Here is a 25,178-nt window from a genome sequence, read left to right on the forward strand (position 1 = left end):
GAGGTTGTTATGCAGACAGCCAAGGTATCCCCCCCCTTTTTTTGACATATATTTGAGCTTATTATGTTCTCATTTTACAATTGCTTCGCCTTATAGATTAAAAGGAATGCATAATTCTGACCAAGCCTTAAGTAAACAACTCAAAAGGGCATGCTATTCTGTTTTTTTAAACCCTATTTGTTAAGATCGTGTTTGTTTGTTTGTTTGTTTGTTTATTTATTTTTATTTATATCTTTAACAAAAATATGTTTTTATTTTCATATCCATTTTTACATATCTCTTAGTCTTTTATACACAGAATGACTTTCTTTATTTACATTAGCCTAATTACATTTAGCAGAATTTTAAAGCTTAGAGACCTTAGTCTCTAGTGAAAACTTAGCAGTAACATTTGTGAACTCTGCTATATCAGAAATTTTGTAGGTGACAGACTTATGAAGCACAAATTATATTTTTAATACATTGTAGTAACCTTAGGTTGTTTGTTTGTTTTTTTGCCATAGAAACCCATAGCACAAATCTATATTTACTAAGCAATGCTTCAGCATTCTATTTGTTGTGGTAGAGACCTCAATGTCCAATGGACTTAACTTAATTTATCATTTAAGTAAAAATTAACGTGTAAGCATACCAAAGTCCCTGAAGGGCATTTAAACAATTACCCATGAAAAGTATAGATAGACAAAGTTAAACACTGCTTTACGTTATCCTTTTGGTAACAAATTGGAACACAGATATCATGAGCTAATTTGACCTTCAGTAAAACTTAGTAGAATGAATGTTTATTATTCAATTCTGATCATTTAAAAGAAATGAGCCCTGGGTGTTGTCTGCAAATCAATTTATCAATCAATTATATTAAAATAAATAAAATGAACGTCTATCCTAATTTTATTTCATTTGTGTCCTCTTAAAAGTTTACCATTGTCATTTTTTCCTGTGGAACCAGTGAGGAAATCTGAAGTGGGTGGTGAAAGTCAAAGGGGGAAATTTTTTGCTCTTTGACAATGTGGAGGTAGTAGGTAATGCTGCCTGAGACACTGAAGAGCCAGATATGCAGACCTCACCCCAGGTGGTGCAGAAATTGTAAGAGGGGGAAGGGAAGGCAGCAAAAGTGAGGTGCCACCAAGTAGCCTGGAGGCAGACAAAGGTAGAGAAAGAGTTCTCATGGTCCCAAAGCCTGTCACCTCAGATACATGAGCAGGTACAGATTTTTGTTTTGTTTTGTTTATTTGGTTTTGCACTAGTGGTTAGGCAGTCCATGTCAGGCCAGAGAAGACAGGGACATTCCCCAAAGAAAAAGGAGTTTCGGCGGCTGCTAGGGAATATTCCGTAAAGTCTCCATCCTGAGGTACACTAATCAGAGACAACTGGCTCTATTCATTATAGTCATTGGCCCAGGAAATGAATGAAAGAGAAGCTCCCACATAAAGTTAGATATTGGGAGAAACGGTGAGAGACAGTTAGAGTCCCCTTCAATAGGGATGGCCTGTGTAGAATATGACACACTATTTTAGTGCATTGTTGTTTGACAATTATTCGAAGCTGGGCTAGCTGCCTTAGTTGGGAATAGTGTCCTGGGCCAGAAAATTGTTCAAAAGACACCAGGATAGCAGCATCAAAGTTAAGCATGACATGAGTCACACAAGCATATAAAACACTTGGGCATACACAGCATGGACGGCTGGGCTCAAAATGATTTTCATAAGAGAGCCCCCATCACAGGCACACATGGAATAAGTGCCACAAATAGGTTCTAAACTGATGATTTTAAAAGGGCCGTGGAGACCATTCAACTGAACTGATTTCTGCAATTCTTTTACTATTTGGCAGAGCAGGACTTGATGGACATATTGCCCATTTTGCCTGACAGTGTGAAATGGCTGGAAGTCACCGGCCTTGTGGGCATCCTTAATGTACTTTTGCATTGGGGTGAGGACTTTATCAGAACTAGTCAGTGAGGTTTCTGGACGCTCAATATCTTCTAACCCTTTTGAGTGGGGGGAGGAGTATCTTTTGGCTATAAAGGCACCAAAGGCACAGGCTGACTATAAAAGCTTAGTTTATTTCCCCTCTCTATTGGGTAATTCTACATCTTCATATACATTGTATGAACTCAAGGGAACAAGGGCAGAATGGACAAGGGACTGAGTGAGGATTACCTCGGGGTTGAGGGCATTAGCCCCCTCAGAATGTTGAGCTTTTAATGTTTTCTGTACTCTTTCCCAGATATCCAGATCATAAGTTCCTTGTTTGGGGAACCAAGTGCATTGTTGCTTGTTAATCATTTATAACTTAAGGAGTGCTTTCTGATTGAGTACATTAGTGAACCTATCTCAATGATTGTAAAATATGAATGTTATTATTTCTGCTCTGGGGATAGGAAGTCTCCCATAAAAATTCTCTCAAAAGTCCCATGGCAGCAAATCCTAATTTGGTTTCACTTTTCTCTGACATCGTCAGGGAAAGATTGAGGTCTGGTGCATTTTTTTGTAGAGATCTTTTGTCATTCTGCAGAGTTCTGATGTCCTTGAGTTGTGTCAGCTTCTGGCCATGTTCACTTCTAATCACGTTGACTTCTAGTCACGTCAGTGTCACCATCTGTCACAGACTTTGAGTCTGGAGTTCTCTCTTGTCCTAAATTTTCCCTCCTCATTTTTCTTTATTTTTTTACTTTCTTTATTTATTATGAAGAGAGAGAGAGAGACAACCAGTGGGGTTGGGGCAGAGAGAGAGGCAGATAGAGGACCCTACGTGGGCTCTGTTTTGACAGCAGAGAGCCCAATGCGAGGCTCAAACCTATAAACCACGAGATCATGATCTGAGGTGAAGTCGAATGCCCAATGCAGTGAGCGCCCCAGGCAACCCCAAGTTTTCTCTCACTAAATAATCAACATTACTTTAGGATACAATTACTTCTTTTTTTCCTCAAGAAAAAGTACATCTTCTTTTCTTTTACTGAAAGCAAAGGTTGGGCCCTGGTGATAAAATGACAATTCAACACTTCAGGACATTTTGTTGCTGTGGCCAAGATTGTTTACATTAATAACTCCTTTTTTTTCTGGAAAACTCAATGGAAGCCACAGGCACAAAATCAGTAATTTGCAGAGACAACAGTGGGAAAGGAAAGCAGGAACAAAAAATCAAGCTAATTCTGACTCAGCAACAAGCCACCTGCTCCCTCTGCCCACTGTGCCTGCACCATAACCCCAGGTGATGTGTTTGCTCTTCAAGGTGTCAGGAGAAAGGGACTGGGTTTTCATTTAGCAGCTAATTCTGGGGACCTCAGTCCAAGGACACCTTGTGCCTTGTGCCAGCAGTGCACGGTTGAGTGTGAGGAAGAGACAAGGCTTAAAGCTAAGGTCCTAAATTCATGATGCTCCTCCATGATCCTTCTCCTCATGTGTGCTTGGCCGTGGTGAGATTACGGTTCTGAAAGCTCAGAACTGTTAGAGCCCTGAGGAAGCCATGGGTTCCCTGGAGCCCTGGTCATGGCCAAATACCTTTCATCCTGAGGATGGAGTCTCCATGCTGGTGGACAGGTCGAGAGCTGTCACCATACCCCATCTCCAAATCCTATTTCCTGAGATTGCCTTTGGCCCCTTCACTGACTGCACTGAGGGCAAGGAGTCCAGGTCCTGGTGCTGATGCTGACTGTGCTGTAAATTCCCCAAGGACCGTTCTGGGTGTATTAGGGGGTGCTGTAGGTGGAGGAGTGATGAGGGGCAAAAGACAAACCTGGTTCTAGGCGTGTGAGCCTCTTATTTTGGCTCAGTGCTGCCACAATCCCTTTCTTCTAGAAGAGGACAGCAGGAGCCAGAGGCTACAGTGCAGATCTTAGTATGTGAGCAGGCTGCCCCGCCCCAGAAACCCCTCACTTACAGCTGCACAGTTGCCTGGTCTCAGCCCCACTGAGGCTGCAGACCCACAGGGCATCCAAGACATTTCTTAAATGATCACTTGGTTGAAGAGATGTAGGAGCAGATATGGGGACAGGGAGGGGAAATTCAACTTGTATAAAAAAAGGCACTGGAGTAGCTAAAATAGGTACCTGTTGATTTCAAAAAGTGAGAAGCCAGTAAACCTACTGTTCCACCCACTTTGATCCCAAGCTCTTTTTATGCTCAGTGGCTTGTGTTGAGGGAAGCTGAATGCCTGCGGCATGGGGACATGCCTGCTCCTGGGCTGTCTTGTCTGGAGACAGAGACTTCTCCAACCTCATGCTGTGTCTTCAGTATTCTCACAGCCATCCTGGCTGGAAGAACTTCCCTTACAGCCTCCAAATCCACCTGCAAAGCAAAGAGGTTGTGTCCTGTATGGTCACCATCTGCTCCTGCAGAATTTTGGGCAGAAGTAATTCCTGCATCCCCCAAGGCCAGCCACACAGAGGTTCAGGGTGCCCTGGGGGTGACCTACCTGGCAAGCACTTCTGCCCCTGTACCAGTGGCCTAAGTGAGCCATTATGCAGAGCAGTCCATACAGAAGGCAGAAGTCACTCAGGAAGGAGAAGCTGAAGGTTGGGCACAGAGCCCAAAGTAGGACACGAGGATACCAGTGACCACCACACCCCACCTGTTGCCCTAAGGAGCATGGGCTGGTAGGTGCCCATGGGCAGTGCCTACTTGATGTCTGTGTGAGGAACCCGGAGTCTGAAATGTGCCCCAAATATATGTTCCTGGGCATTTCAGAGCTGTGGCTTTACTCCCCACCCCCTACCATGCTGTCCTGAGGCTCCATCTGCCCTGAGTCTCGTATCCATTTGGATTTAATGCATGGTTTACCCAACAACAAATCAAGCCCACTCTGGGTTCAGGGTAGTTCTCTATCCTGTTCACAAGGACAATACGTGAAGGCATTTAATAAAGATTGTGGGGTTAGTGGAGCCCTTGGATGAAGAGCTACTGTTCAGATATTACTCCATATTGCATAGAACTAGATTCTATTAGACTGTATCTTTCAATGATAGCTCAGGGACTGGATGTAGAGTGCTGAGTGATGGATTAGTTTGTGGAGGGAAACCTACCCTGAGCGGTTTGCTAGGGAATGTGAATGCCCCAAGCACATGGATGTGGTGAGGAGCACTCCAGTAGAAATAGATAGTGACAGAGTGGGTGACTGCAGGATTGGGGGACCCTGTTGGGTAGGGTCAAACAAGTAACATGTGTCTTGGAATCCACATGGCCACGGTTCAGGGCCAGGGTGGAATACATGGGATTTTCTCAGCTTTCACTCAGGCTACCACAGGGAGAACAGCTGCACAGGCAGAGAGAAACAAAGCCAGGGAGATGAGTGTGTGCAGGAAGGTTGTCTATGAAGACACATTGGTTGTGGGCATGAGCAGGCAGAATGGGGCCATTTGATGAATTGGAGTTGGGATGACCATCACCATGAATTTGCATAGCAACTCCCCACAGTGCTTTCTTCATTTTCACAGCAGAAAACAGGGGTCTACAAAGGCTTATACAAGTTGAGGTGGAGCCATGCTCTGCTTCAAATTGACTGTCTTGTGATATTCTCACAACCCTGTTTCTGGTGAGTCTACCTGGAGCAGCCCTGCACCTGTGCCTGGATCAGCCCCTCCATCCCTCTACCCTGAAGTACAGACTTCCCACTGTTGCTACACTCAGGAGTACAGCATGAACAAGCTGAAGTACTCTTCAGTTTTCCCGTGTGGAATTGAAGTGTCTGACTTTGAAAAGTGGTTAAGGACCTCACTTCAACTTTGGTGAACATATGCCCCGTCATAACAGCTTTTTGGTATCATTTGAATAAATCCCTAGTAGTGTAATTGATGGGCCATAAGGTAGTTCTATTTTTAATATTCTAAGGAAACTGTATACTGTTTATCAGAGTACTGCATCAGTTTCCCTTCCCACCAACAGTGCAAAAAGATTCCCCTTTCTCTCCCACCTTGACAACATCTGTTGTTTCCTGAGTTGTTAATTTAAGACTTTTGTTTAGGTGTAACATGATATCTTATTGTGGTTTCGATTTGTATTTCCTTGATGATGAATGATGTTGAGCTTCTTTGCACGTGAGCATTAGCTCTCTGGATGTCTTCTTTGGGTAAGTGTTTATCTATGTCTTCTACCCATTTGTTCAATGGATTGTTGTGTTTTTATTGTTTTTTTGTTTGTTTGTTTGTTTTAATTTAGGTGGGTGTCTAATAAGTTCTTTATAGATTTTTGGATACAAACTCTTTATCAGATGTGTTATTTCCAAAGATCTTGTCCCATTTCTTCAGTTTACTTTTAGTTTTGCTGATTGTTTCCTTTGTTGTGCAGAAGCTTTTAATCTTGATGAAGTCCCAATAAGTTCATTTTTGCTTTTATTTTCTTTGCTTCCAGTGACATGTCTAGTAAGGAGTTGCTGTAGGAGAGGTCAGAGACATTGCTGCATGTGTTCTCCTCTAGGATTTTGGTGGTTTCCTGTCTCAAAATTTGTTTTTTCATCCATTTTGAATTTATTTTTGTGCATGGTGTAAGAAAGTGATCCAGTTTCATTTTTCTGCATTTCACTGTACAGTTTTCTCAAAAATATTTGTTGAAGAGATTTTTTTAATCTTTATTTATTTTTGAGAGAGAGGGACAGAGCACAAGTGGGGGAGGGACACAGAGCCATAGAGACAGAATCTGAAACAGGCTCAGGGCTCTGATCTGTCAGCACAGAGGCCGATATGGGGCTGGAACTCACAAAAGGTGAGTTCATGACCTGAGCCAGTGTCAGATTCATAAATGATTGAGTCACCAAGGCACCCAAGACTGTTTTTTTTCTTCCATTAGATAATCTTTCCTGCTTTCTTGAAGATGAGCTTATTATATAGTTGAGGGTCCATATCTGAGTGTTGTATTCAGTTTCAGTAATTAGTCTGTGTTTATTTTTGTTCGAGTACCATACTGTTTTCATGACTTCAGCTTTGGAATATAGCTTGAGATCCAGAATTGTGATGCCTCCAGTTTTCTTTTTCTTTTTCAGGATTGCTTTGGCTATTCAGGGTCTTTTGTGGTTCCATACAAACTAGGATTGTGTGATCTAGCTCTGCATAGAATGCTGGTGGTATTTTGTTAAGGATAGCATGAATGTGTACCTTGATTTCGGTAGTCTTTTTCAGATTGATTTGGGTGGTAGTGTTCAGAGTATATACCTCTTTAGTTAGGTGTATTCCTAAGAATAATATGTTTTGTGGTGCAATTGTAAATGGGATTGATTCCTAGATTTATTTTTCTGTTGTTTTGTTACATTGTATAGAATTGCAACAAATTTCTGCACACTGATTTTATATCTTGCAACTTTGCTGAATTTATGGATTTGTTCTAGAAATTTTTTTGTGGAGATCTTTTGTGTTTTGAACATAGAGTAGCATGTCATTCACACATACTGGAATTTTGACTTCTTCCTTGCCAATTTGTATGACCCTTATTTCTTCTTGTTGTCTGATTGCTGAGGTTAAGGTTTCTACTACTTATTAATTACTAATGGTGAGAGTGGGCACCCTTATCTTGTTCCTGACCATAGGGGAAAAGCTCTGGGTTTTTCCTCAATGAAAGTGAAATTAGCTGAGGGTCTTTCATTTATGGTCTTTGTGATGTTGAGGGATTTTTCATCTGCCCCTACTTTGTTGTTGTTGTTGTTGTTGTTGTTGTTGTTGTTGTTTTTAATCAGGAATGGATGCTGTACTTTGTCAAATGCTTTTTCTGCATCTATTGACAGGATAATATCATTTTATTCTTCCTTTTATTACTGTGGTTCTATCACCTTCATTGATTTGCAAATATTGAACCAGCCCTGCAGTCCAGGAATAAATCCCTGATCATCGTGAATAATTATTTTAATGTACTCGAATTCAATTTTCTAGTATCTTGCTGAGAATATTTCCATACATGTTTATCAGGGATATTGGCCTGTAATTCTTCTTTTTAATGGGGCCTTTGTCTGCCTTTGTAATCAAGATCATATTGGATTTATATAATGAGTTTGAAAGTTTTCTTTCTGTTTCTATTTTTTAAGAAAACCCTTTTTTAATATGAAATTTATTGTTAAATTGGTTTCCATACAACAGCCAGTACTCATCCCAAAATGTGCCCTCCTCAATACCCATCAATTACGCTTCTATTTTTATGGAATAGTTTGAGAAGGAGAGGATTCTTTATATGTATATATATATATATATATATATATATATATATATATATATATATATATATATATATATATGGCAGAGTTCCCCTGGGAATTGATCGGGCCCAGGACTCTTGTTTGTCGAGAAGTTTTTGATACTGATTCAATTTCCTTGCTGGTTGTGGGTTTACTTAAATTTATGATTCCTTACTGTTTCAGTTTGGAAGTTGGTAAGTGTCTAGGAATTTGTTCATTTCTTCCACATTGCCCAGTTTTTTGGCATATTCTTTTTCAGAGCATACCCTTACAATTATAACAACTTTTTTTAAAATTAACTTTAAACTTTATCCTTGTCATACCTGCATGTAAGTTTCTGTATCATACACCATCTGTTACTTCAGTGGTGACTTTTTTCCTGTAAACAGCCAAAGAGGCTGCATATGCATGACTTGTACTCTAAGACATTCTGTAAATATCAAAATTGCAGAGAAAATTAAAAGATCAATGATTGCCCCATTTACAAGAAGAAACAGTGTTGAATATTTGGAATACAGGGGACTTTTAGGACAATGGGGACACTGTGTATGATTCCAAAATGGTGCATACAAACAAATATCCATTTCTCCAAATCCACACAATGTGCAACACCAGAAGGGAACAATAATGTAAACTCTGGAATTTCGGTGATTATGATGTGCCAAAGTATGTTCATCAATTGTAACAGATTGTACTACTCCAGTAGAGGATGGGTACATGGAGGAGGCAATGCATGTGTGGAAACAGAGTATATCTGTAGCTTTATCTCAAATTTTCTGCAAAAAAATAATCTGGAAATTTGAAATGTTTACAAAACATAAGATTTACTACATAAGCAAAATGAACAAAGTCTATTTGCACCACTTGCCACCTAATCATAAACAATGCCACCAATGACAGTCCCAGAATTTTCTGGTTGCAAAATTTAAAAAAAAAAAATCCATGATCTAGAAAGACAAACTAAGAAAAAAATTTAAACTATTAATGAATTCAAGAGCAGGTTCTTTAAACAGATTTTCAAAAATGATGAATCAATTGGAAAATAGATAAAACTCAGAAAATGTGCTAGACTTCTCAAAAAAAAGAGAAGACAAATAAATGAAACCATAAATGAATGAGGAGAAATAAGAATCAACAACATACAACAAATGGGAGAATTATAAGACAATATTATTAAAAATTATATGCAAACAAATTGAACAATATGGAATAAACTGATAAATTATGAGAAACATACAATCTTCCAAACTGAATCAGGAAAAATAAAACATTTGAACAGACCAATAATTTATAATAAAATTGAATCATTAAACAAAAAAAAAATCTCCCGAGAAACAAACTCCAGGGATTTCATTAGCTATAACGTCCATCACGTTTGCAGGCCTTCTGATCCTAATAAATACAGAGCGAGGACCCTTACTCGGGTTCTTTTCTCCTCCTGGACATTAGATGCTCTTGAATTCAGTTGTGGGTCCGCTCTCTTGATTGACAAAAAACAATCTCCAGAATCCAAATCTGTGAAAGAGTAAGACCTCCCTATTCCTTGTTTACAACCCTGTCACACAGAAGGTGTCCCCCGACCTCTCAAGTCAGGACAGATGATAATCAAATGCAAACAGAGCAGACTACAAGCAGCACAGTGACACATATGGGGACTGTCACTTTGACCGCACAACGGTGTGCGTCAGGTGCTGTTAGAATCTTTGTCTTGGATGTGCGAAACTGAAGCCAACGATGTGCTGCATTCTCGCTGATGACTCCTCATGGCCCCGCAGTCCAACTACCTAAGCGGAAGAATAGCATCTGTGACCCTGAGGTCGGCCAGATGGCTCAGTCCTTCCTCACAGTAGCAACCTCTCCTGGCAGCTTGGGAGCATGGACACCCTGAGGACCTCGAGGCCTGGGAACACAGTTGGTCTGGGGGACATGGTCACCCTGCAGACCTGAGCCTTGTCAGAGGGGAAATAGCACAGGAATGTACAGACTCTGCAAAGGAAGATGCCACATGTGGGGACCCCGTTGGGTCACTGATGGAGTCACCTTGCAGGGCACATGACAGGGACCGGAGGTCACCGACTGAATTAGGAGAGGGGTGAGTGAATGAGGGAGTGAATGGGAGAGACAGTGAGGAAGTGAATGAGGGAGGGTCAGGTCCACACAGCAGGAGACTTTATGTCGGGTGAGGTCATAGTATGTAATCCCCGGGTCCTGGAAATTGGCACAGGATGTGTCCTGCTCTCCTCCCATGGCTGACCCTCCTTCACATGGGAACTGCTGACATCCTGGATCATCTCCATCTCCTCAGGCAATGCTGAATGTTCCCAGAATCTGGGTACTAGGCAGAGGCCCGAACAGGGTCTTCAAGAGCCTGTTCCCTGGATAATCCAGTGACAGCCTGCCATGTGGCTCTTTTGTCCTCCAGGCACCAGGCAATGATATCACCTCATCTCTCAGAGATTCCAACAAGCAACCCATCAAGAAGGCCAAGTTATGTCCTCTGGTCACAAATGGGTAAACTGAGGCTAATGCACAGCCTGGGGTCACTAGTAAGACAAGCTAGGTGAGACTCCCCACTCTCCTTTGGAGTGTCCTAACTCCACTTTGGATTTGTCCTAACCTCAGGCCTGCACCTCATCATTCTGGAACTCAGGTCCCTCTTCCTTGGGCACCCCATCCTCCTGCCATAAGGTCCCTCTGAACACAGGGGAGCAGAGCTAACCCATCTGCCTGGGACCTGACATGGTGGCTGGGGAAGGGAGGACACTGGGCTCTGTAGGCTATCTGTGTACTGGGCCACCTGGACTCTGTGGTCTCTCCCAGCAACAGACTGGCTGGGCTCCATGGAGTCTCCTGGTACTGGACAGCTGCTCCCCTCAGGTCAGGACTTCTCACTGTGGATCTCCTGGGGCTTGGTTTCCTTATTTTGTCACCTGGGCTGCTGTCCCCAGACCATAAACCTGACCATCTGAGGGTGACCAGCACTGCCCCCTTAGGGTTTCATTTTCCTGAAGTCCTGCCAGGAACATCCCACATCTCTGACAACTGCTCCACATGGAGTTTGCCTCCCCTTGGACTTGTATGTATTTGCTCTTCATCCCAGGAACACCATGACTTTGGAGTATTTTGGGAACAGAGGCCTGTGAAACCTTTCTCTGGACTTGGGCTGTGAGGAATGCTTTTCCCCTCTGTGGTGTCACTGCCCAGCTTTCTGCATTCCTCTCTTTCTGTTTTTGCCATAGGAGGAACAGCCATGTTCTGTCTGGCATCAGGCTGTGGTGTCACAGGAGGAACATGGGTCTGTACCCCAAGGTTATGACCATTCATACCAAAGGAGTCTCATTTTTGCACATCCAATTTTAAATCCATTGTGGATTTCAATATCAAATGAGTAAAAAATCTATTTCAAATATACACAAAATACAAAAATTAATCTCTCCCATCTTAGAATGTGTGGGCAGAGACAAAGACATCTATTGCGAGGTTCCAGGTATAGGAAATATCCAGAGTAGCTAAGGAAAAGAGAGAGAATGGAGATTAGTGGTTCCCAGAGGCTGTATGGGGAGGGGGCAAAGGGGAATGACGGCTCTGGGTACATGGTGTCCCTTGGGGACTGAGATATTCTGCAACAATATTGTGTGCTGTGGTGGCAGAGGGTTGTGAGTGTACTCAATGCCCAGGAATTGTACAATTTCAATCATGTAAACAACTTTTTAAATTAATAATAAAGACTATACAAAACACCAAATGATAAAATAATAGTTGAAATATAGCAGAAGGAAAGCACAAATGGGGAGTGGAAGAAGCATTCTGCTGGGGTGTTGGGCAGGGGCAAGGCAAGAACAGGACCAAGGGCAGGGGCAGGGGTAATGACACCAACAGGGGCAGGATCAAGACCAGGGGCAGGTAATGTGGGAGGGCTGGGGACAGGAGCAGGAACAGGGACAGGGGCAGAACAATGGCAGGGGTAGGAACAGGAAGAGGGGCAGAGGCAGTGGCAGGGGCAGGAGCTGGAATAGGAGCAGGAACAGTGGAAGCAGCAGAGGCAGGAGCAGGAAGAGTGTCAGGAGCAAAAACACTGCCAGGAGCAGGGGCAGCATCAGGGACAGTGTCAGGAGCAGGAGCCGGAATAGGAGCAGGAATAGGGTCAGGAGCAGAGGCAGGAGCAGAGGCAAAATACGGAGCAGGAGCTGGTTCACTGTGCACAGTTGCTGGCTGTCCCTGCACAGGTGCCAGGCCATCTTCTGGCTCCTGGACTCCTGCAGGAGTCCCTCCAAAGAGCGCCTCTCCCTACAGAGCTGCTGATGCCAGAGATGGCGTTGCCTCAAGCTCTGGAGACACAGTGGCTTCTGCTCCTGCAGCTGACTTTTCAGAATAAAACAGAGTGACATTTGGAGAAAGTCTATGTCCCCAGCTGAGAGATGAGAAAGATCACCCCCATGCCTGCCTCTCCAGGTCCCTTTGCAGGCACAGAACACACCCCTGAGCCTCCCAGAGAAGCTGCAGCCAGGAACACGCACCAGGACCTCTTTCCTCCTGCAATCCACAGCTGGGTACTCTGAGGTCAGTTTTTGCTCCTATCCCCCACCACGACCTGGGGGCTCTTCCCTGGGTGACCAATCTCTGACTGGCCCCATACACCACCATCACCCACCCTCAGCCTTCTCACCCTCTGGCTCTGCCTACGTGGGCTCTAGCTCCTGGACCAGCATCTGGTGGACCATTGTCCTCTGCAGTGGTCTAGACTGTGACCACTCCAGGCAATCTCCAGGCCGTGTTTCTAGAGACTTCCCATTGGTCACTTTCTCCCTGTGTCCAGGGTGGCCTTCCTGGGTGGACAAATGGGCACCTCAACAGGGTAGACTGAGCATGGGTCTGCCAGCCACTTCCTCATCTCATCTGTAGTCTTCTGTAAAGGCTTTGAATAGCAGCTGGCCCAGAGGTATCACAGACCTGCTCGAACATCTTCAGGGTCCTTCTGCCTTCTCCCACTGCTGCTCCCAGATTGAACACTGACCTCTGCACAGCCCTGCACCCAGAATGCAGTGACATACAACTTCAGGGCTCAGGATGAACTTTGGGGACAAGAGAAGTCCCTAGAACACCCTGGCCCTCTCAGCCAGGCTTGACCTGGGTTGTGAGCATGATGGCCCACTGGGCATCTGACCCCTCTTCAGACTGCACTTGCTCAGGTGGGCCCTCCACACATTACCCTTACTTCCACACATACACATACACATGGGGAGGGGAAGAGGGGCCACACAGATAAGTAAGAAAGGTAACAGGTTTGACTGGTCAGAACTGGGACTCCCTATGTTACCTTTGGGTCTTTCCAAGCTAGAATCCAGAGGCGCCCAGTATGAGACATGACACAGTGTCACCAGGATCGGGAAACAGTGTCACTGTTGGCCCTCCTGAGCCTTTAGCCTCGTGTCCTGGGCACACAGCAGGAGAGCATGTTGCTTATGTGCAGGTTTCCAAACAAATAAGCCCAGCAGGACGCTGTCTCCAGAATGTGGGTGCCTGGTTACCGGGTTCTGAATTCTGTTGTGCTCTGCTCTCAAGGAAGTGAGGTCACTGCCTGGGGTCCCCTTGCTGGGCTTCTTCCTCATACAAGAGCCACTCCCTCAGGCTGAAAAAGGGCTCCACTCCACCCCATGCCCTGTCCATACAGTGACACCAACACAACTCCCTAAAAGCCCCCAGGAGGCCTGGGTGCAGCCAGTACCCCAGCTTTGAGGATACAGTGATAGCTTGAGGCCAGGCTCCTTCTCCCAAGCAGAAGTGTGACCCTGCACAAATTCCGTCCTTCTCAGGGCCTCCCCAGTCTCGCCATCTCCACTGTGGGGTCATTCTGGCATCTACTTCTAGGGACACCACCAGGGGATCTGCCTATAGAGATGCCCCATACCTGCTATCACATGAGGCTCATGCACACACTTAGCCATGGAAAGGTGAGAAAGAGGTGGACACAGCATGGAACACACTCAAAAGGGCCTGGGTCTGCTCTGGGGTCCAGATACAGCCATCATTTCCTGCCTGGTTCCCAGGCCCGGTTGGAAAGTTGAAATGAACTCGTTCAGGTCTTGTCCCCACCTGACACACACTTACATGGTCTCTCCCATGATATTTGGGCTCAAGTCCCAGTGCCTCCTCTGGGCCAATGTTATGGGCAGTCCCTATAGTGTCTCCTAGCATTCCTGAATCCTGGTCACACATTCCTGTCATGCCCTCCCCTCCTGGGTGGGTGGCCCATGTGACTTGGTTCTAAGGGATAGAAGAGAACGGTGGGGTGTCATTTCCAAGTTGCTTTATGCGGGTCTGTGGTTTTTCCTGGTTTCCTCTCTCCTGGGTCCATGCTTTGTCTCTGCCTCAGACTGTCTCTGCATCTCCACATGAACAGAGCCTGGGGGATTCAGGTTCCATGTGAGAATTCTCAGAATCCTCCCTGGTGCCCTGTCTCCCACCCCTGTCCTGGTGTTTAGGTTACTCATGAGGTATACTCCTGCATTCAGCCCTGCCTTGGAAACACTTCCTAAGGAGGAGCTGAGACTCCAGCAAGGAGGCTCGTGACCTTGGTCCCCACACTGACATCCACTGCTCTGCCACAATCTGCAAACCAAGGTCCTCAGTCCTCCAAGTCCGGGTTGTCCTCTGCTCATGACTTTTAGGGAGTAGAAAGCATTTTCATAGGATGGGATATATGCACTATATTCTCTAGATCCATCCTGTTATTGCAAATGGCAAGATTTCCTTCTTCTTTAAACAGTATAATGCTATGAAAAATAACCCAGAAAAGGCAAATTCCATTTTATTTCACTCATATGCAGAATTTAAGAAACCAAGCAAATTAATAAAAGGAGGAAAGGAGAAACAGTCCAACAAACAGACTTTTAATTCTCGGAAAGAAACTGTTGGAACACCAGAGAAGAGGTGGGTGGGAGATTGGATAAAATGGGTGATGGGGATTAAGAATATATATATTTTGAACACTTTGGAATCTGAAATATTTTGTAATTAATGTTGAAAATGTAGAAATGAAATGTATATTTCCTTCACTTCTAATTGCTTAGAGGAAAAAAAATTCTCTAGAAACAGCAAGTAAAGGATGATGGAAGTTTAATGTCAGAGAGCGGATATTTACAAACACGGCGACTGAAAGTGTATACTTATATTTATTTTCAAATGAGAATAACTTCTTATAATCTACCTAAGACTCCTTCTTTCTCAGTGTAACTTAAATCCAAAAATCATTCACCATCATGTGTCTTGAACCTGTGAGGGTGTGAGAAGCCCAATTGAAATGTTTTAAATTGTGTTCAGTGAAAATTTCCTTTTAGATAGTAACATAATACCATTTAAACAAACAAACAAACAACAAAATAATGACAAATGACACAAACATATGGGAAGTTATACGATCCTCATGAATGGAAGAATTAATATTGATAAAATATATATATGACCAGAATAACCTAGAGATACAATGGACTCCGTATCAAAATGCTAATAGCGTTTTTTTTCACAAAAGTAGAATAAAGAATACTAATATTTGAATGGAACTACAAACAAATCCAAATAGAAAGCAATTTCGAAAAAAAAAAAACAAAGCTGGCGGCATCACAATTTCAGATTTCAAGGTACACTACAATGATAAAAAACACAAAACATCATGGTATTGGCACAGTTATATAGATCAATGTAAATGAATAGAGACCCACACTTGTATGGTCAATATATTTACACCATTAGAAAATTGAACAGATACATGCAAAAGAAAGACCTTCGTTATTTCTTAATTATATATAAAATAACATCAAAATGTACTTAAGTCCTAAATGTGAGACCTGAAAACCATTTATATATACTTTAATTTTTATTTAAATTCCAGTTAGTTTATATATAGTGAAATATAGTTTCATACAGAGCATATAGTGACTCAAAATTTCCATGCATCACACAGTGATCATTACGAGTTCACTTCTTAATCCCCATCACCTATTTACTCCATTCCCCACTGACCTCCCTCTTGGTAACCATCATTTTGTTGTCAATACTTAAAAGTCTGTGTTTGGATTTGCCTCTTTCTCTTTTTCGTCATTTTCCTAATTGGTTTTCTTTGTTGAATTCCACATATGAGTGAAATCACATGGTGTTTGTCTTTTTTTCTCACTGGCTTCTTTCGCTTAGCCTCATACCTTCTAGCTCAGTCATATGACCTTGCTAATAGCAAGAATGCATTGTTGTTGTTGTTTGGTTTCTTTTTATGGTGTAGTAATATTCCATTGTATATGATACCTATATATGCATTTCTTTGTCCATGCATTGGTCAATGGACACTTAAGTTGTTTGCAAATTTGGCTATTATAGGTAATGCAGCTATAAACATCTGGGTGCCCTTATTCCTCTGAAATACTATTTTTGTGTTCCTTGGGTAAATACCTAGTAATGCAATCGCTGAGTCACAGGGTACTTATATTTTTAAAGTTTTTGAAGAAACTCCATACTGTTTCCCAGAGTGGAGGTACCAGTTTGCATTCCCACCAACAGTGTAAGAGGGTTCCTCCTTCTCTACATCCACACTAACACATGTCATTTCCTGTGTTGTTGATTTTAGCCTTTCTGACAGGGGTGAGGTGATATCTCATTGTAGTTTGAATTTGCATTTCCCTGATGATCATCATACTGAGAATTTTTTTTATTTTTTTTTTATATTAAAAAAAACAATTTTTTTAACGTTTATTTATTTTTGAGACAGAGAGACAGAGCATGAACCGGTGAGGGTCAGAGAGAGGGAGACACAGAATCTGAAACAGGCTTCAGGCTCTGAGATGTCAGCACAGAGCCCGACGCGGGGCTTGATCTCACGGACCGTGATATCATGACCTGAGCTGAAGTCGGCCGCTTAACCGACTGAGCCACCCAGGAGACCCCATATTGAGAATTTTTTAAAGGGTCTCTTGGCCATCTGTATGTCTTCTTTGAAAAAATATCTTTCTACATCTTCTGCCCATTTTTAATTATATTAATCAATTTTTGAGTATTGAGTTTTATAAGTTCTTTATATATTTTGGATATTAACACTTACCAGATATGTCATTTGAAACTATCTTCTCCCATTCTGTAAGTCGCCTTTTAGTTTATTTGATCGTTTCCTTCACTGTGCAGAAGCTTTTCCTTTTGATGAAGTCCCCAAAATTTATTTTTTACTTTTGATTCCCTTGCTTCAAGACACATATCAACAAAGAAGTTGCTGCAGCTAAACTCAAAGACGTTATTGCCTGTGTTATTTTCTAGGATTTTTATGGTTTCAGGTCTCACATTTACATTTTTAATCAACTTTGATTTTAATTTTGTGTATGGTGTAAGAAAGTGATAGAGTTTCATTCTCTCAGAGGTCGCTATCCACTTTCCCAGCAGTATTTTTGTGAAGAGACTGTCTTCTGCATAGGATATTCTTTCCTTTTTTGTCAAGGATTATTTGACTTATGTGCGGGTTCATTTCTGGGTTTTCTATTCTGTTCTACTGGTCTGTGTGCCTACTTTTTATGCCAGTAGTGTACTGTTTGATTACTCCAGCTTTTATTTATTTATTTATTTATTTACTTATTTATTTTAAATTTACTTTTTTAATTCAAGTTAGTTAACATACAGTGGAGTATTGACATCAGGAGTAGAACTCAGTGATTCATCACTTGGATATAACACCCAGAGATCAACCTATCAAGTGTCCTTCTTAATGCCTACAACTATTTAGCCCATCCCACTATCCCACTATCCACCTCCTGTTGGTTCTCTGTATTTAATAGTCTTTTATGGTTTCCTTGTTCTCTGTTTTTATCGTATTTTTCCCTTCCCTTCCCCATTTCATCTGTTGTGTTTCTTAAATTGCACATATAAGTGAAATCATATGATACCTGTTCATCTCTGGCTGACGTATTTGGCTTAGCTTCATACATTCTATTTCCATACACATTCTTCATATAGCAAGATTTCATTCCTTTTCCTTGCCAAGGAATATATGCCACATTTTCTTTATCCATTCATCAGTTGATGGGCATGTAGGCTCTTTCTCTAATTTGTTTCTAATACTGCTGCTATAAATATTGTGGGTGCATGTGGCCTTCAAATCAGCATGTTTGCATCCTTTGTATAAAAATACCTAGTAGTGCAATTGCTAGCTCATAGCATAGTTCTATTTTTAATTACTTCCAAAACCTCTGTACTGTTTTCCAGAGTGGCTGCACCAAGAAGACCTAACAATTATAAATATTTATCATCCCAGCATAGGAGCGCCCAAATATATATCAATTAATCACAACCACAAAGAAATTTACTGAAAACAATGTTGTAATAGTAGGTGACTTTAATACCCCACTTACAACATTGGGTCACTCCACCTTTGTAATACAACTTGAAGACTGGTATTGTGGTACTTCCAGCTTTGCTTTGCTTTTTCAAGGTTGCTTTGGCTATTCAGTGTCTTTGGTGTTTTCGTATTAATTTTAGGATTGTATAATCTCTCTGTGAAAAATGGTGTTGGTATTTTGAGAGGGATTGCATTAAATGTATAGACTGTTTTGGATAGTATAGCCTTTTTAACAATATATGCTCTTTCATCCACAAACATGGGATATTTTCCCATTTCTCTGTGTCATCTTCCATTACTTTAATCAGAGTTTTATAGTTTTCAGAGTACAGGTCTTTCACCTCTGTCCTTTTTAAATTTTGGTTTATTTTAAAATATCTGGTGCAACCTCTCTGACCTTAGCTGTAGCAATCTCTTACTCAACACATCCCCAAAGGCAAGGGAATTAAAAGCAAAAATGAATTACTGGGACCTTATGAAGATAAAAAGCTTCTGCACAGCAAAGGAAACAACCAACAAAACTAAAAGGCAACCAACGGAATGGGAAAAGATATTTGCAAATGACATATCAGACAAAGGGCTAGTCTCCAAAATCTATAAAGAGCTCACCAAACTCCACACCGGAAAAACAAATAACCCAGTGAAGAAATGGGCAGAAAACATGAATGGACACTTCTCTAAAGAATACATCCGGATGGCCAACAGGCACATGAAAAGATGTTCAACGTCGCTCCTCATCAGGGAAATACAAATCAAAACCACACTCAGATATCACCTCACGCCAGTCAGAGTGGCCAAAATGAAGAAATCAGGAGACTATAGATGCTGGAGAGGATGTGGAGAAACGGGAACCCTCTTGCACTGTTGGTGGGAATGCAAATTGGTGCAGCCGCTCTGGAAAGCAGTGTGGAGGTTCCTCAGAAAATTAAAAATAGACCTACCCTATGACCCAGCAATAGCACTGCTAGGAATTTATCCAAGGGATACAGGAGTACTGATGCATAGGGGCACTTGTACCCCAATGTTTATAGCAGCACTCTCAACAATAGCCAAATTATGGAAAGAGCCTAAATGTCCATCAACTGATGAATGGATAAAGAAATTGTGGTTTATATACACAATGGAATCCTACGTGGCAATGAGAAAGAATGAAATATGGCCTTGTGTAGCAATGCGGATGGAACTGGAGAGTGTGATGCTAAGTGAAATAAGCCATACAGAGAAAGACAGATTCCATATGTTTTCACTCTTATGTGGATCCTGAGAAACTTAACAGAAACCCATGGGGGAGGGGAAGGAAAAAAAAAGAGGTGAGAGTGGGAGAGAGCCAAAGTATAGGAGAATTTTAAAAACTGAGAACAAACTGAGGGTTGATGGGGGGTGGGAGGGAGGGGAGGGTGGGTGATGGGTATTGAGGAGGGCCCCTTTTGGGATGAGCACTGGGTGTTGTATGGAAACCTATTTGACAATAAATTTCATATATTGAAAAAAAAAAAAACAAAAAACAAGGGAGGTCTGAGAAACTATCACAGCCAAAAGGAGTTTAAAGAGACATGACAACAAAGCGCAACATGTCCTGCATGGGATCCTGGAACAGGTGAAAACTCTTTGGAAAAACTAGTGAAATTTTAATAAAGCATTACTTAATTATAATGTATCAATATTGGTCATTCATTGTAACAAATATCATAGCAATCTAAGATGTTAACAGGGGAAACTGGGTGTGGGGTACGTGCCAACTTTCTGTACAATTTTTGTATCTGTTCTAAAAATCTAAAGCTATTCTAACATGAAAAAAGTTTGTTTTTAAGAAAACAGAATTTAGAAATAAAGCATTTGCTTTTTTCTTTAAAAAAATGAAAATAAATAAAAATAAAATATCTGGTGCAATTGCAAATGGAATTGATTGCTTATTTCCTCTTCCGGCTGTTTCATTACCATTGTATCGAAATGTAATGGATTTCTGTACATTGATTTTGTGTTCTGCAAGGTTAATGAATTTGTGTGTTAGTTCTAGCAGTGTTTTGGAGAGTCTTTTAGGTTTAGTACAGATATTATCCTGTTATTTGCAAAAAGAGTACCTGGTATTTTTCTGTGAAATTTGGATTTTTTTAATTTTTATTCAATTTTAGTTTTTATTTTTTCTGATTGCTATGGGTATGACTTCCCGTACTACGTTAGGTAACAGTGGTGAGAACTCACATCCCTACTTCTTTGTGAACATAGAGGAAAAGCTCTCAGGTTTTTTTTTTTTTCCATTGAGGTTAATATTAGCTGTGGGTTTCTCATAGATGGCTCTTATTATGTTGAGGTATGATCCCTCTACATATGTTTAATGAGGGCATTTAAACTAAATGGATGCTTGTCAACTATTTTGTGTCTATTGAATTGATTAGATTGTTCTTATCATTTTTCTTATTGATATGATGTATCATGTTGATTGATTTGTAATATTGAACCACCCTTTCAGCCCAGGAGTAAATCTCACTTGATCATGGTGAATCAGAATCAGAATCAGAATCAGAATCAGAATCAGAAGCTATATGCTTCTCTCTTATGCCCGCTCTTCTTGGATACCAAAGGTTTGTACCATTGTATTTTCCTTTTAATTTGCTTCCATGCATTTCTAAAATCCCTACTTTGATTTCCTGGTTCACTCATTATTGTTTAGTGGCATGTTTTTTGACCTCCATGTACTTGTGCACTTTAGAATTATTTTCTAGTGATTGACTTCTAGTTTCTTAGTGTTGTTTTCAGAAAATATGCATAGTACGATTTCCATCTTTTGTATATGTTGAGGCATGTTTTGTAACCAGTATGTAATGTATTCTGAAGAATGTTCCCTGTGTGCACTTTATAAGAATGTGTAGCATGCTTACATGAGCATGCTCATTTAAGATGAAATGTTCTGAATGTATCTGTTATCCAGTGTATCATTCAAATCCATTGTTTCTTTGTTTATTGTCTGTTCAGATGATCTTTCCATTGAAGTAAGTGGGGTTTTAAAATTCCTAAACTTATTTTAGTACAATGCATTAGTTACTTTATGTTTGCTATTAATAATTTTATATATTTGTGTGTTACCATGTTGGCTGCATAACCATTTACCATTACTATGTCTTCTTCTTGCATTGACACTTGTATTATTTTGTACTGCCTTTCTTCATGTCTTGTTTTAATGTCTTTGTTTTAATGTTTAGTTTCTGTATGTAAACTTTTATACTCTAGCTTTCTTTTGACATTCATTTACATGATTCACCCTTCTCTATCCCCTCACTTTCAATATGCAGGTGACTTTAGGTCGAAAATGCATCTCTTCTAGGCCTCTTTCAGGTGGATCTGGTATCCGTATCCACTCTGAAACCCTTTACCTTTTGACTGGAGCATTAAACCCATTTTCATTCAAGCAAATTATTGATAGTTATTTGTTGATAGTTTATATTTGTTGATAGATATTTATTGATAGTTATTGTTTCTGGAATTTTTCTCTGATACTTTCTTGTCATTGTCACTTCGATCTCTTTTGTTGTCTCAAACAGTCCCTTCTATTATGTCTTTCAGGACTGGTGTAGTGGTCAGAAACTCATTCAGTTTTCATTTGTCTGGGAAACTCTTTATCTCTCCTTCTACTCTGAATGATACCCATTCTGTATAGTGTATACTTGGCAGCCGATTTTTCCCAATGAGCACTTTGAATATATCATACCACTCAGTTCTGACTTGTCAAGATTTTGTTGAGAAATCTACAGCTAGCCTATAGGCTTTACCTTGTAAGTCAATGACTTCTTTTGTTTTCCTGCTTTTAAGATGTTGTTTTTCTCAGTGTAATTTGTAAATCTATTGACAACATATCTTGATTTGGGACTGCTGTTGTTAAGTTTGGAGCTATCTGTGCCTCCTGCGTCTGGTATCTGTTTACCTTTCCAAATTAGAAATATTTTCAGCTATCATTTCTTAAGGTAAATTTTCCACTTCTTTCCACTTCTCTTCAGTCACTCCTATAATACATGTTATTATGTTGGATGGAGTCACTGAGGTCCCAAGTCTATTGTCATTTTGAATAATTCTTTTCCCTTTTTGTTCAGTTGATTACCTTCCAGTACTGTCTTCTAGGTCATTAATTCATTCGTATGTTTCTTCCATCCTACTTTTACTCCTTCAAGCATGTTTCTCATTAAGTTTCAAAACTTAAATTTTAGGGATTCTCTCAGAAGGGACTTCTGCTGCTTCTTAGGGGAGGTCTGGCCATGCTTTTGCTGGCCTTTGCAAAACAAACAAATGAATGAACAAAGCAAACAAAACAATTGCATGACTAAGCTGCTGTTCAGTTTCACGCATAACAGAGCAGAAAGCAGGCACCCCTGCTTGTAGCCCTCAGCTGGAGCAAGTCCCCTCTCTTATGCCTTGAAGTAGCACAGCACTTTGGCATGATCTATGTTTCTTGTGACCTAAGGTATCCTCAGACCACACTGCCACTCCTGGGATTCCATCGTGCTTCACCACTTGAGCCCCTTAGCCATGCACTTCCCACACTGTGACAAACTGCTGAAAGATTAAGATTTTGCACTATGTTACTTACACTACTTTGCTGTAGCTTCTGTAAGCAGGCTCCCTCCTGGTGGCTGGACTCAGAGGAATATGTCCCCAGGGGAACTCTCTGCATCTCTTACCTTCCAAATGGTGGTCCCTTTTCTACATGAAGTCTTGAGTGTTCATTTCAGACTCTGATTGATTTCTTTGTCATTCACAATTATTTGATAACTATCTAGCTGTGTTCAAAGCATGAGACAAGCTTAGGGTCTCCCTACTTTTAAACCATTGTAACTCCTGCCCCCATCGCCATACATAGTTATATTTTCTGTGTGTGTGATGAGAATTGTTAAAAGGTAACTCTAGCAACGTTAAAGTATGCAATACAATATTATTAACTGTATCATATATCTTTATGACATTATTTTATAACTGGGCATTAGTACCTTTTTCCCCCATTACCCCTTTTGATCATTTTCATACCCCCACCTCTGGCAACCACCAGTATATTCTCTGTATTTATGAGCTCCTTTTTTTTTAAGATTCCATATATAAATATTTCATGTGGTATTTGTATTTCTCTGTCTGATTTATTTCACATAGAATATTGCCCATAAGACCCATCTATCCATGCTGTTCTAAAAGGCAAGATTGCTTTTTGACTGAATAATAGTCCCTTCAAATTTGCACTACATTTTCTTTGTCCATGTATCTACTTGATGGACACAAGTTGTTTTCATATTTTGGCTACAGTAAATAATGCTGCAATGCACATGAAAATGTGTGTATATTTATTACTGTTTATACTATTTCTCAGTATATACTCAGAAGTGAAATTGCTGGATCATGTCTTAGTTCTATTTTTAATTTTTTAAAGAAGCCTTTATAATGTTTCCCATAGTGGCTGCATGAATTTACATTCCCACCAATAGTACTCAAGTGTTCCCTTTTCTTTTTTTCTATAAACACACCATCTCTTTTTTATTTCTTCGTTTTTGATAATAGCCATTCTAATTGGTATAAGGTAATGGCTCTTCATTTTCATTTTAATTTCTTGGATAATTCCTGGTCAAAGCCGCAGTCCTTTGTTAGTAAGGGGCTGGAGAACACAGTCGCATCTGAGACAAAACTTGGGGGAAAGGTACTGCCTGGGGCCTGGTCACGGAGAGTGAAAACATGGGGAGTGGAGGAAAGCTGAAGACAGAGGACAGGTGCGTGTTTGCTGATCCAGGAGAACAGGCTGGATAGCTGGATAGAGCCATTTTCACTGCTCCCGCACATGCATATAAGCACCCATGAGCTCTGCAAAAATCCACCCCAGTAGGCTAGCAGCGCCATCTAGTGGAGAATGGAGCCCTTACACTGATCCCCACCCAACTGGGCCAACTTCATTCCCAAGAACTCAAGTCTCACTGCCAGCTTAGTGTATGGACTCTAAAGCGCTACATAGACTGACTTCTAGAGGAGGACCAAGTAATTTCAATCATACTTCAATCTGTTAGCACGTCCATCAATTCAATTTTATTTTTTTATTTTTTTACTCTCTTTTACACTTCTTTTCTTTTTCTTGAATACTGAAAGAGAAAAAAATCATTTTTATTTTCAATTTTTATTAAAAATAGTTTTCTTTAATTTTTATTACTATATATTTATTTTTACATTTGAGTAAATTTTTTTCAAATTATTTTTTACTTCCATCATCTAATTTTAGTCTACTTCAGTGTATTCACCTTTTCAAATTTTCAAACAATTTCCTTTTTACTTCTTTCTTTTTCTATTTTTTAATTTTTCGTTTGTTATCTTTTTCTTGAATTCAGAAAGAGAAAAATTTCATTTTTACTTTCAATTTGTATTAAATTTTTTCTTTAATTTTTTACTATTTTTTTTTTGCATTTATGTATTTTTTTTTCAAATCTATTGACTTCCATCATTTTATTTTGGTCTACTACAGTGTATCCACGTTTTATAATTTTCAAACTATTTCCTTTTTCTTTGTTTCTTCTTTCAATCTTTTTAAAATCGTTTTTCTCTTTTTCATTTCTTTTCTTTTCCTTGAATACAGGAAAGGAAAAGATTCAAATTTATGTTTCATTTTTATTAATTTTCTTTATTTTCTTTTACTTTATTC

At 40.6% G+C, this 25,178-nt stretch overlaps 1 protein-coding gene across 6 annotated transcripts in view; it reads left to right on the forward strand.

Moving 5' to 3' along the window:
* The window catches only part of LOC122235897 (ankyrin repeat domain-containing protein 26-like), a 108,230-nt gene that overhangs the window by 44,147 nt on the left and 38,905 nt on the right, over positions 1 to 25,178 (forward strand). Inside the window, exon 7 of one of the 6 annotated variants that reach the window (XM_042976441.1) lies at positions 12,607 to 12,991. The exons of 2 other annotated variants lie outside the window; for them this stretch is intronic. The gene's annotated coding sequence lies outside the window, so the exon portion shown is untranslated. Of the gene's footprint in view, positions 1 to 5,414; positions 5,904 to 10,576; positions 11,764 to 12,606; positions 12,992 to 25,178 lie in introns of those variants that run through there. 3 more of the 6 variants (XM_042976442.1, XM_042976446.1, XM_042976447.1) reach the window with 3 other exon arrangements.

This window comes from Panthera tigris, chromosome F3 (assembly GCF_018350195.1).
Source record: "Panthera tigris isolate Pti1 chromosome F3, P.tigris_Pti1_mat1.1, whole genome shotgun sequence".
Classification (NCBI taxonomy): domain Eukaryota; kingdom Metazoa; phylum Chordata; class Mammalia; order Carnivora; family Felidae; genus Panthera; species Panthera tigris.